This window comes from Micrasema longulum, unplaced genomic scaffold (genome assembly GCF_059751315.1).
Source record: "Micrasema longulum isolate JH-2025_06_02 unplaced genomic scaffold, ASM5975131v1 h1tg002090l, whole genome shotgun sequence".
Taxonomy (NCBI): domain Eukaryota; kingdom Metazoa; phylum Arthropoda; class Insecta; order Trichoptera; family Brachycentridae; genus Micrasema; species Micrasema longulum.
This window is the reverse complement of record NW_028279257.1, coordinates 110,435-123,676: the sequence shown is the minus strand read 5'-3', so window position 1 is coordinate 123,676 and position 13,242 is coordinate 110,435. Positions and strand designations below refer to the sequence as shown.

Sequence of the window (13,242 nt, the reverse complement as noted above, 5' to 3'; positions counted from 1 at the left end):
ATCATAATTCAATAAAAAATTGAACATTTTTTTTGACGCTGTTAATGCGTAGATAAACGTATCGAGAGGTTCTAGACCCGTCGGTATAAAGCGATGTACTTACATCAAAACTTGATGGTAGGGGATCGGTAGTATTTCTTTGTAGTCGGTCGGTAGAATTTTATCTTTAACTATACCATTAAGGTGAAGGTATGGCGTCTTTATCTTCCCATCATAATCGGGGCTCTGGGCTTCATTCAACGATCATACATAGATGCAAAAAATATGGAATTTTAACAATAACATACAACAGTCGATTTTGATGGGGTCTCAATCAGGTTCCATACTCATTTTCCTTATAATTTCGAACCATTTACTTCTTTTCACTGGATTTTAGGAAATGCAAAAATTGCATTAAGGTGATTCCAAACAAAAATATGAAACTAATTGTTCATAGATGGCGCTTTTATAATTTTTTGTTGAAAAATTATATTTTAACGTATATTTTCAATGTAAATTTGTCAAAAATTGGTTAACCGAAACTTAACACTATATTGATTGTAACAAATACCATAACAATATAATTTAGATCCTTTTCACAAAATGGTGTACAAAACAAAAAATTAGATAAATAATTTATTGAAAAAAAATTGTATTTGTTACAAACTACGCCACATTTAAAAAAAATATAATTATGCGTCGTATTATCAGCGCCATGATTTTTTAAGTTGATTTTAAAATTACTCTGCCTTTGACGGCTCAACATCTCTATGGTAAGTTGTCCTGATTAATGAGTTGACTTCCTGGTAACCGGAAATGTATCACAACACACTATCCTTGGTTGATTTCGGAAAACTAGTGACGTCTTTCAAAGTGGTTCATTTTTCCCAAAATTACTTTAATTTATTTTTTATACACTTTCGAGAAATTTCGCAGTACGATGAGAAAGTTTGATATTTTTTTTATTTAGACTATTCAACTAAGCCAAATAAAATAATAAATAAATTATATATCGTATTATTGGCGCTACGTTTGATTTTTTGTGATAAAACCGGAAATATTTTACAGCTCTCTTATCATTGGTTGATTCATATGAACTAGTGACGTCGTTAAAAGTTGTTAGTTTTTATTTAAATGAAAAAAAATCTGACATTTTCAAGGAATTTTGTTTTTACAATTTTATGCTCTAATTTTTACGGCGCGTAAGAAAACAATATTAATATCCAATTTCCTGTCGCTCTCTACATTGGTGTTGCCATACAGAGATATATTGATTGATTGCCTTCATTTCATAATAAAAACATTAAAATACACAGCGCTTGCTATACCCTATGGACCATTAGGAGGAGATAACATGACAGTCGAATCGTGGCCAGAATGATCAAATTATAATAATAAAAATATGTGCATAGTTTTATTCCGCTTTTATTTATAAATTTTTACCAGTGATTTGGTTTCGTCGTGACCGACATTCCGACCAGTCTGACGATGTATTTTAATAATTATAATTAAAATGCAGTTCCACTAAGAAATGTCAGTAGAAAAACTCAATACATTAAGAATGATGAAAGCTAAAATACTTTAATTGCAATTAGCGCCATCTCGGGTCGTCAAACGATTTTTTTTGTAGTTTGAACGTGGCCTTTGTAAATACTTAGTTAGAAATTCGCTAGATGGTGTACAAGCACACTGGTTCAAAATAAATAGATATTATTTCATTATTCCATGTCCGCTCCATTTCGAGGCTTTTTAAAAGTTTTGTAATCATTTCGGCGAATTGATCATGTTCAATCAATTTAATCAGTCAGTGAAGAGTTCACTTCCCTCTTTTCTCAATCCAATGAAGTACATATTGAGTACTTCTGGATTACCTTTTTTCGGCACAAAGATGCTAGGGATACTAGATTTCAGAGATCTCCTTCGGGCAGCTTTTCTCGTTTGACAATGATAAAATTTTCCGTGTATGTGTGCACCGCCAAGGAGACTTATGTCCTCAGATGCGGTGTGCGGTATGTGGGGGGCCAGCTGTCCGCTCCCTAGTTGAAGCATACGGTGTCCACAAAGATCCTCTAAGAATTTCTTTCGGCTGCCAGCTCCTGTGCATCCTCCTAAGTCAGGCTCGCGTCCTGTAGTTCTGACACGAGCTGCCGACGAACAGTCAGCAGTGGTCGTCCAGGACGTCGAGAACCTGATGCCCAGTAAAATAGGAAAGCGTGGTTAAGTCTCTCAGGAGGCATCTGCAGCAAACGGCCAAGCTAACCGTATCGCCTCCGCTTGATGACAGGTGTCACTGGAATTTGCTGCATCCGTTCTCTTATTACTTCATTCCTGACAAAGTCAAACCATAGCACACTCAAGATTCTTGGGACGACTATTCTCATAATTCAGAATTTTGCTGTTTTGGGCACCAGTAAGGTGCACGATTCGCATCCGTAGAGGAGAATTAATAGGTGTTATGCAGGCGTTATATAGGCGGCATTTGGTTTTCACTGAGTAAATAAACCAGATTTACAGACTGCATTCGTTCTGCACTCACAGTTCAGTGAATAAAATTTAATTGGTGATTTTTTTTTCTCTCTTCTGTCTTCCTGTTTTTTTACAAATACAATTAATTCAATAATAAACACATCGTCATCATCATTCCCTTTCTGCACCTTATGGTGCATAGGGCACTGCAGTGGTATACCAATCAATGCGTAACTGGATCATTTTTGTTACATGAAGGTAGGATGATCAGTTTTACGCTTCAGGTGCCATTCCAGGAACTATGATATATTCTGATGAGAAAATACGCTTTTAAATAATTAATTCATATCTGCCATGTCGGGAGTCGAATCCGAGACCTCTTGCTTGGTAGGCAAACGCGCTGACTATTTCACCACGAGGCTGAATAAATACACCAGTTTCGAAAATGTTGCAAAAGCCATGAAACCGGTCAAATTCCTAATTTGAAAATCACTTGTTATTTATTTCTGTAATAAATTACGATGAATTCCCACCTCGAGTTTCCATTTTCAAACTTGTTACAACAACCATATCTACAATAGAAAAATAAAAGTAAAATATACCTTCAACAATATTGAGTTTGTCCAAATTTTTGTAGACAAGGACTGGATTCAACTCCCCGGAGAACTGTTTATATTAAAATATTACAACAGAGATGAAGAATATTTTAGAGAAGGTAATATAGAAGTCCAGGCATCCACAGGGCTTATGACCTGTCATTGGCTGGTTTAAGTGGCCACTTTACACACTGTGTAACATTCACCATTCTGCCTATATTTGAACACCTATATTCCTTCAATTCTTTCATCTATATTACCTTCTCTTAAATTTTCTTCATCTCTGTTGTAACATGTTAATATAAACAGCTCCCCAGGGAGTTGAATCCAGTCCTTGTCTACAAAAATTTGAACAAACTCAAAATATTGCTTAATCTTAAAATCTATTTAAATTTACAAAAGGTGAAATTATGGCATATTCTAGGCGGACGTGGCAAGTGTGACATCGCGATTCAGAAGTGACAACATCGCTTGCTTCTTGAATGCTTGTCTTTGCTGTAGGAACACATCAACAGTACCGTTTAATGAGATTTTGTTCACTGTTCTGAGGATCCTCGGCACAGGGGAAAATAATCTGATTTTGGTTTTATAATTTCCCACAGCATTAGTATGCAAGTTACGGCAAGGTACATTAATGTTTATCTGAGCAAGAATATCATGGGCATCTCATTTGTTGATGTTTGTGAAGTTAAAAAGCTGAAACTTTTATTGTTGTGAAGAGATTCATCTGACTGAATCTCTGTTATTATTATCATTATAGATTACTTATGTAGCGCCATTTTCGTAATATAATACCTCAAGGGGCTTTACAAAGTGATTCTATAGCAAAAAAAAATAATTCATTAAAGCTTTTAAATTTGTAATTGAATTAAAACAATTTATTTTGTTAACACATTCTACGGATTTAGTCAAATGTAATTTGTTAATCTTAATGACTCCCGAGGGGGTGAAATCCAGTCTTTTGTCTACGAACATTTGGACAAACTCAAATATTGTAATGAAACCAACCGGTCCAAGAAGAAGTTTTAAAATTGGAAAATTGTTTTCAGGCGTTGCCTAGTATGTAAAATAATTCAGTCAGATGAATATCTTCACAACAATAAAGGTTTTACAAAAAACTTACATAAACATAATTAGGTTGTGGTCTTGTGGCTAGTGTCTCGGACTCACGGACCAAAGGTCTGTGGTTCAAATCTCACTCTACCGCAACTTGATTCCATTTTCTAATAGTGAGTTATTTGCAACGCGTTGAAAATGGCCCTAAAAATGAAATTTTGGGATAAATCATAAGAACGCAAATATTTATTTCTATAAAAAAAAAAAAACAACTTCATAAATAATCTGCATTGTGTATGAAAATAACTAATAATAACTTAATAACCAAGGCATAATCAAAAAACAAAATATAGAAAAAAAAAACCAAAACGGTCATTTGAGAAACCCCATTTGTCAAAGACCCCATTATAAATTATAGAAAAACTGTAAGTTTTAATTTTTTTAATGAAAAACATTTCGTTATTGATATTAACACGTATCTAACTTAAATTGAAAAAAAGTTAATGTGTATTTTCTTATTCCAATTCTTTTAGATAAAACATTGGTTTCTTAAATGAACAAAGTGCGTTTTAAGTCACACCCGCAAAACAATAAAATAATATGGAATAAAAAGATCAATTTTTCTATAGTTCTTAGTACTTACTACTTATTTATCATCATCAGTGGCCCTACAGCCCGTTGTGGGCCCTGACACCCCGCGGCTCTTCTCCAGTTCGTCAGGCCAATCGCTCTTGTGTCACTTTCCACATTATCCAGCCATCTATATTTTGGTCTGCCTCCGCTTCGTCTGCCTCCCGGAGTGGTATAAATAATCTTTTTTGGGGTGCGGTTATCATTCATTCTGCGCACATGGCCCAACCATTGTAATTTTCTTATTTTGATGAATTGTGCAATGTTGGGTTCGCCATACAGTGCCTCTAATTCATGATTAAACCGTCTCCTCCACACTCCGTTTTGGTTGAGAGCATCAAATATCTTCCTAAGTATTTTTCTTTCGAGTACTAATACCATATTTTCATCTCTTTTAGTCATAACCCAGCATTCGGCACCATATGTAATGACCGGTCTGAGGAGAGTTTTGTAAATAATAATCTTAGTTTTTCTCGTGAGCAATTTGGATCCCAGATGTTTAAACAAGCCATAATAACATCTGTTTGCTGCTGATAGCCGTGCTCTAATCTCGGTACTATAATTGTTATCATTAGTCATTACAGTACCTAAATATTTAAAGGAATTGACATTGTCTATGCGGTGTGACCCAACGTCAATTGCCTGTTGTACATAGTTTATTTGTGACTTTCTTGCAAACATATATTTAGTCTTAGATGTATTAATTTTGAGACCCATGTCATTTGCAGCTATTTCAAGCTTTAAGAAATCATCTTATAATCCCGGGACAGTTCTGGATTAAGATTAAGTCTAGGTCATCTGCATAGGCTAATATCTGGGTGGTCTTTCTAAAAATAGTTGCTGTTGTTTCTACTCCTGCATCTCTTATGGATTTTTCAAGAGCAATATTAAATAACAGGCATGCCAGTGCATCACCTTGCCTTAGGCCGTTGTACATCTGGAATGGATCTGACTTGCTGTTTTGAATCTTCACCGAGCATTGTGTTTTAGACATTGTCATCTTAGTAAGTCTTATTAGCTTTTTAAGAATCCCCAATTCCACCATTGCCTCGTACAGTTTCGACCTTTTGATTCAGTCAAATGCCGCTTTGAAGTCAATAAGCATGTGGTGGGTCTCAACGTTATATTCCATCATTTTTTCCAGTATGATCCTCAATGCAAATATTTGGTCAGTTGTTGATCTATCTGGTCTGAATCCACTTTGGTATTGTCCTACTATATTGTCGACATGTGAAAGAAGTCTTTTAAATAAGAATGCAGCAAAGACTTAGTAAGCTGTGTCCAGCAGTGTTATACCTCTGTAATTATCACAGTTCATGGCATCTCCCTTTTTGTGCAGGGGGCATATAACACCGATGTTCCAGTCGTCTTGTTACGTTTCCGTTTCCGTTTCCCATATTTTAATAATCAAATCAAACTACTTACTTATGCTCCATCAAAAAAGGCAATTTCTCATTATTTTTTTTAAAAATCAAAAATGTATTATAGTACCTACCTACTTGGTACTTCTTACCAATAGTCAATTTCAAAACAAAAAAAAATAAATGTCTACAAAAATATTTTTAAGTAGGTACTTCAGTACTATATTCAATTAAATTTTCAAACATAAACAATTTTGATTTCAATTAAATATATAAAAAAAACTAAAAGGTTCTAAAAATGTTTTATGGTACCTACTATTTACTACTTAACCCTTATACTGCTAAACAACGATATATCGTTGTTGTTAATCCCTATCATAAAGTTCTAACTAGACTGATGCTGACGTCATAATCCCCAAAAGGGTAAATGAATTCGGGAACTGCTTGTTGCACTTAACCGTCAGTGGTATAAAACATTTTCAAAACATAAAAATAACTTATTCGACGGGTTATTATTTAGTTTCGTACCTATTTCAGCCCTACGAAAAATTTAATACAAAAAATGTTTTCTTACGCGCAGTAAAAATTTAAGCATTAAATTGTACAGCAAAGTTTCTTGAAAATGAATGAAAAATCATTTATAATATTTTAATGAATATTTTAATGAAAACGAACAGTTTTGAACGACGTCACTTGTTCATATGAATCAACCAATGATAAGAAAAACCAATGATACCAATCAACAGAACTAACCGAGAAGAAGCGGAAGAGAACTTGCGACGTCACACGCGGATCAATGTCAGAAATACAAAACTTTAAAAGACCGTAGCGCTGATAATACAATACAAAAAAATTGAAAAAAAAATCTTTGTCTAAAAACTTTTTTTTTTAAAACCACTAAACATCCTCATTATAAATTTACTTATGATGTTTAAATTTGCAGTGCTTTCAAGAAAAGAGAAACGACTAAACACAGGAAACTTCTAGCTAGTCGGGACCTGAAACAGTGAACTTTCTTACATTCCAAAAACAGTGAAAAAATTAATCTATGTTAAAAATTAGATTTTGAATCACTTATATGATATTTGAGGAAAATAATTATGTTTGGTGTTTTCCCCGCTATTAAACCCGATTCAGTGATTACGAAAATATTGATGTACTTCCGTAATGAATAACTAATTGAATACTTTACCTTAATATAATAACTCTTATCTAGTGAGGTCCCTATATCACCGGAAAACCCCATAATTAAGAATATAAACAAATAAGTAAAGAGCCATAAAACATAAAAATAATTCACCATGGAACCTAATGATTGTCAATTAGGACGTTTGAATATTAAAAAAACATTTGTTAATTTATTATAATGGGTACCTACAGTAATGGTAAATCAAAATGTTTTAGCTGTTCATTAGGTAGTAATTATTACTCTACTAACAAAACGTAATTATTACAATACAAACTCTATTCTACAAACAAAACGTAAATGAGGTATATCAGCTCGATATTGATCCAAAAATACTTCAGAAAAAGTTTCTTCGATTTCGTGCTCTTCGTAAGAGTCATATTATAAATTATTATCACTATCACTTAAAAAAATATCGTTATTGTCTAATTCACTTTCAGAATAGGTTGAGCTGCTAAGCCTCCGAGTTTCTCGGCGAGGTACTATTATTTCATTTTTATTATTATTATTATGGATAACTTATATAGCGCCATTTTCGTAATAAAATACCTCAAGGGCGCTTTACATAGTGATTTTATTGTTAAATTAATTTAATTGAAGCTTTTAAATTTGTAATTTAATTAAAATAATTTATTTTGCTGTCACATGCTACGGATTTATTCAAATGATTTAGAGAACAAGTGGGTTTTTAGTTTTTTCCGAAACATCACTTCACTTTCACAACCTCGCACCTCTGCTGGGAGAGCATTCCATGCCATAGGGCCTGCGACCGCAAATGCGTGTTCACTAAATTTAGTGCGCTGTTTGCGTAGAGGTATAATAACTTTTCCTCTCACCGTAGACGTAGCTGATCTTAGCGTGAGACGCCTGTCAGCTAGTTCATCTGGAATGCATTGTTCCCTTAGATATTCCGGAGCAGAGTTGTGCAGTGACTTATACATAAGCCAACAGAGTTTGTATTCGACCCTCTGTGGAAAACGTAGCCAGTGTAGTTCCCAAAGTAGTGGAGTGATATGACTGAACTTCTTTATCACTTTCACTATCCGTTATCATTTTGAATGATATATTTTGTAAATTTATTCATAATAAAAAGGACGCTTTGCAGAGTTAAATTGTTAGTTAGAGTAACAAAGTAAGATTAAAAATATATATAAATGTAAAAAAATATGTAATTTACCTCAGCTGTTTGTAATTTCGGCAACTGTTGTCTATCTCGCTCAATCCATTATGCGTGAACTAGCTATTAGTGCAACGGAATATTTTTCTTAGAAGTGATATCAATTTGTGAGACAGTTGTACAAAAACATATTTTTTTTCAAATTAAAATTATATTATAACAACTACCAAGAAATAATATCACTTCTTAGTAAATTTACTGGTTACCTTTAAGTATCAATCTAAATAACTCCCTACAAACATTTGGACATACTCAAAATATTGTTGATTAAAATAACTTGCATAAAAAATTTAAAGTATTTGTAGGCATTACCTAAGAGGTGAAATAGTTTATCCAGGTGAAACTCACCGACATCAATAAAGGTTTCAGCTCTTTTAGTTTGCTAAAGTCAACAGATGGAATAGTTGAGGTAATGTAAAAATAATCATGAATGTGGATGTGTAAACATACCCAGAATAGTGAATATTTCGCAGTGTGTAAAGTGGTGATTTAAACCAGCCAATGTCAGATCATAAGTCCTGTAAATGCCTAGACTTCCATATTCCCTTGGCAAAAATGTTTTCCCTCTCTGTTGCAACAAATTTATAGATATATTTTACTCAATTTTTGTTTAGATGCATTGATGGAAGTGGTAGGTTTGATAATATATAACAGAGCACTTTGCCCCGCAATCAACAAAAAAACTATCATAATTATTTCGTTTCAATAATAACAATGCGCCTTGAGATTGCAGTACGAGATCAGTTTTGTTTGTTTTTATTTTCAATTAAGAAAGGGTTTACAACCGCTGTACGAAAATTGTATATTTTCGGCACGAATTGTCTATCTTGCTCACTCCATTGGGCTTGAATGAGATATTTATGAAATGGAAGATTTTTCTTGGAATTGCTGTTAATTGATAAAACAGTAGTGTGTTTGGAAAACAACGTATTCGATAAAATATTTTTAAAATGTATAAATAAGAGGATTTCTGATTAGATTCTTGAAAAACTGCGTAGCAGCGTAAGGGTTAACCCTTACGCTGCTACGCAGTTTTTCAAGAATCTAATCAGAAATCTTATTATTCATACATTTTAAAAATATTTTATCGAATACGTTGTTTTCCAAACACACTACTGCTTTAAAAATTAATAGCAATTCCAAGAAAAATCTTCCATTTCATAAATATCTAATTCAAGCCCAGTGGAGTGAGCAAGATAGACGATTCGTGCCGCAAATAGACAATTTTCGTACAGAGGTTGTAAACCCTTTCTTAATTGAAAATAAAAACAAACAAAACTGATCTCGTACAGCAATCTCAAGTTGCATTGTTTGAATAGTTATTATTGAAATGAAATAATAATGATAGTTTTTTGCTGATTGCGGGGCAAAGTGCTCTGTTATATATTATCAAACCTATCACTTCCATCAATGCATGCTAAACAAAAATTGTGTAAAATATATCTTGAAATTAGTTGCAACAGAGAGGGAAAACATTTTCGCCAAGGGAATATGGAAGTCTAGGCATTTACAGGACATATGATCTGTCATTGGCTGGTTTAAATGACCACTTTACACACTACAAAATATTCACTATTTTAGGGGTATGTTTACACATCCACATTCATGACTATTTTTACATTACCTCAACTCTTCCATCTGTTGACTTTTGCAAACTAAAAGAGCTGAAACCTTTATTGATGTCGGTGAGTTTCACCTGGATAAATTATTTCACCTAGGTAATGCCTAAAAATACTTTAAATTTTTCATGCAAGTTATTTTAATCAACAATATTTCGAGTATGTCCAAATGTTTGTAGGGAGCTATTTAGATTGAAACTTAAAAGTAACTGGTAAATGTACTAAGAAGTGATATTATTTCTTGGTAGATGTTATAATATAATTTTAATTTTAAAAAATAATGTTTTTGTACAACTATCTCACTAATTGATATCTCTTCTAAGAAAAATATTCCGTTTCACTAATAGCTAGTTCACGCATAATGGATTGAGCGAGATAGACAACAGTTGCCGAAATTACAAACAGCTTAGGTAAATTACATATTTTTTACATTTAAATATATTTTGAATCTTACTTTGTTACTCTTACTAATAATTTTACTCTGCAAAGCGTCCTTTTTATTGTGAATAAATTTACAAAATATATCATTCAAAATGATAACTGATAGTCAAAGTGATAAAGAAATAATAGTACCTCACCGAGAAACTCGGAGGCTTAGCAGCTAAACCTATTCCGAAAGTGAATTAGTAAATTACGATCATTTTTTAAGTGATAGTGATAATAATTTATAATATGACTCTTACGAAGAGCACGAAATCGAAGAAGCTTTTTCTAAAGTATTTTTGGATCAATATCGAGCTGATATACCTCATTTACGTTTTGTTTGTAGAATAGAGTTTGTATAGTAATAATTACGTTTTGTTAGTAGAGTAATAATTACTACCTAATGAACAGCTAAAACATTTGAATTTCCCATTGCTGTGGGCACCCATTAAAATAAATGAACAAATGATTTTTTTTAATATTCAAACGTCCTAATTGACAATCATTAGGTTCCATGGTAAATTATTTTTATGTTTTATGGCTCTTTAATTATTTGTTTATATTCTTAATTATGGGGTTTTCCGGTGATATAGGGACCTCACTAGATAAGAGTTATTATATTAAAAGTAAAATATTTAATTAGTTATTCATTACGGAAGTACATCAATATTTTCTTAATTATTGGATCGGGTTTAATCGCGGGAAAAACACCGAATGCAATTATTTTCTTCAAATATCATATAAGTGATTAAAAAACTAACTATTAACATTTATTTATTTTTCATTTGACTGTTTTTGCAATATAAAAAAGTTCACTGTTTCAGGTCCCAACTAGCTAGAAGTTTCCTGTGTTTAGTCGTTTCTCTTTTCTTAAAAGCACTGCGAATTTAAACATCATAAGTAAATTCATAATGAGGATGTTTAGTGGTTTAAAAAAAAATTGTTATTGGACAAAGCTTTTTTAATTTTTATGTATCGTATTATCAGCGCTACGATCTTATAAATTTTTGTATTTCTGACATTAACCCGCGTGTGACGTCGCAAGTTCTCTTCCGCTTCTTCTCGGTTAGTTCTGTTAATTGGTCCATTGACGATTAGCAAACCGGAAATCTTCCACAATCCTCTTATCATTGGTTGATTCATATGAAAAAGTGACGTCATTCAATATAGTTCGTTTTTATTTAAATATTTTTTATTCATTTCAAGAAACTTTGCTGTACAATTTAATGCTCAAATTTTAACCGCGCGTAAGAAAACATTTTTTGTGTTAAATTTTCCGTGGGGCTGAAATAGGTACGAAACTAAATGATAACCCGTCGAATAAGTAATTTGTATGTTTTGAAAATGTTTTATACCACTGACGTTTAAGTGCAACAAGCAGTTCCCGAATTCATTTACCCTTTTGGGGATTATGACGTCAGCATCAGTCTAGTTGGAACTTTATGATAGGGATTAACAACAACGATATATCGTTGTTTAGCAGTATAAGGGTTAAGTAATGATCCGTTTTTTTTTGTTAACAAAAACATAATTTTTTTATTGAATTAAAAATGTTTTATACTGTTATCTATGATATATTTCAAAACAAAATTTTTTTGAATTTTTTTCAAAGTTTCATAGTACGTTCATATTGCTAATTGCTCACCTATGATCCGTTTTGCAAGAAAAAATGATATTTTTATTAAATAAAAAAATGGTTACAAAAACGTGTTTTATTATTATATGAAACAATAGTGAAAGAACATATTTTTAACATAAATGTTTACATTATTAATTTTTTTGATAGTACAGTCTTTGTTCATTTTTCATCTCAAAATGTACATTTACATTTATTTTTAAACAAAGTATTTTAATGTAAATAAAACAATTCATAAAAGCACAGCTTCCATATAAATACACTGAAGATTTAATAACTAAACATATTTAACATATTCTGCAATAAACATAGACACAATTATATTTTGTCACAGGGAAGACACCGTTTCAGAGACTGCTGCGAGATATTGCATAGATTTATATACTATTAGGTGTATTGTCCAGATGTTAATTGAAATATTTGTTTATGTAATATATATATTCATTGATGAGTAGGTACTCAGGTACTTTTTTGTAATTAAATTGCTAAAAATTAAATAAATATATATATATAACTAAAACTAAAAATGGTTAATATTCAAATATTTCATTTAAGTAGGTACCTAGGTACTTGTTTATGGTTGAATTCCAAAACCAAATAAATATTTTTTCAAATATGGCATTTTTTTTGCAAACGTCAAACTCCGGTCGACTCATCAACAAAGAGGTGTACTTATGTAGGAATACAATTTTTAAAAATGTATTGAATTTAATATTATTTTAGTATTACCAAAATCTAATACAAATAAATAAATGGGTGAAAATTATAAAGAATTTAAGGAAAGAATCTGATTGAGATCCACAACAAGCAAAGGTTGTTTGTAAACATTCAAAAACAAACTATTTTATACACAAAAAACAACATCTTTCCATTTTTTTGCAAATGCATTCTCCTCGAATGTAACCCTGGTAGATCAATGAATAAAACATTTATGCTCCTAACTTCTTTTTTACATATTCGATTGAAGATTTTTATATCTACGAACACGCGCAGCGCAAAGATCTATATTTCTCTGAAAACCGCACGTAAATTGGTTAAGATGAGTACGGTGACATCAAACGTACAGAGGAATTATAACTATATAAAAATATTGTTCAACGATGTGCATACTTT

General features: G+C 32.1%; 1 protein-coding gene and 1 long non-coding RNA gene across 2 annotated transcripts in view; one reads left to right on the top strand and one right to left on the bottom strand.

The window, feature by feature from the left end:
* Positions 1 to 13,242, top strand: part of LOC148273066 (membrane-bound alkaline phosphatase-like) — a 58,165-nt gene that overhangs the window by 5,691 nt on the left and 39,232 nt on the right. The window lies entirely within an intron of this gene.
* LOC148273068 (uncharacterized) lies at positions 903 to 7,867 on the bottom strand. The gene is made up of 3 exons (XR_015824696.1): positions 4,741 to 7,867; positions 4,165 to 4,301; positions 903 to 3,017 (listed from the first exon to the last, which is right to left on the bottom strand). It is a non-coding gene; the product is annotated as an uncharacterized LOC148273068 (long non-coding RNA).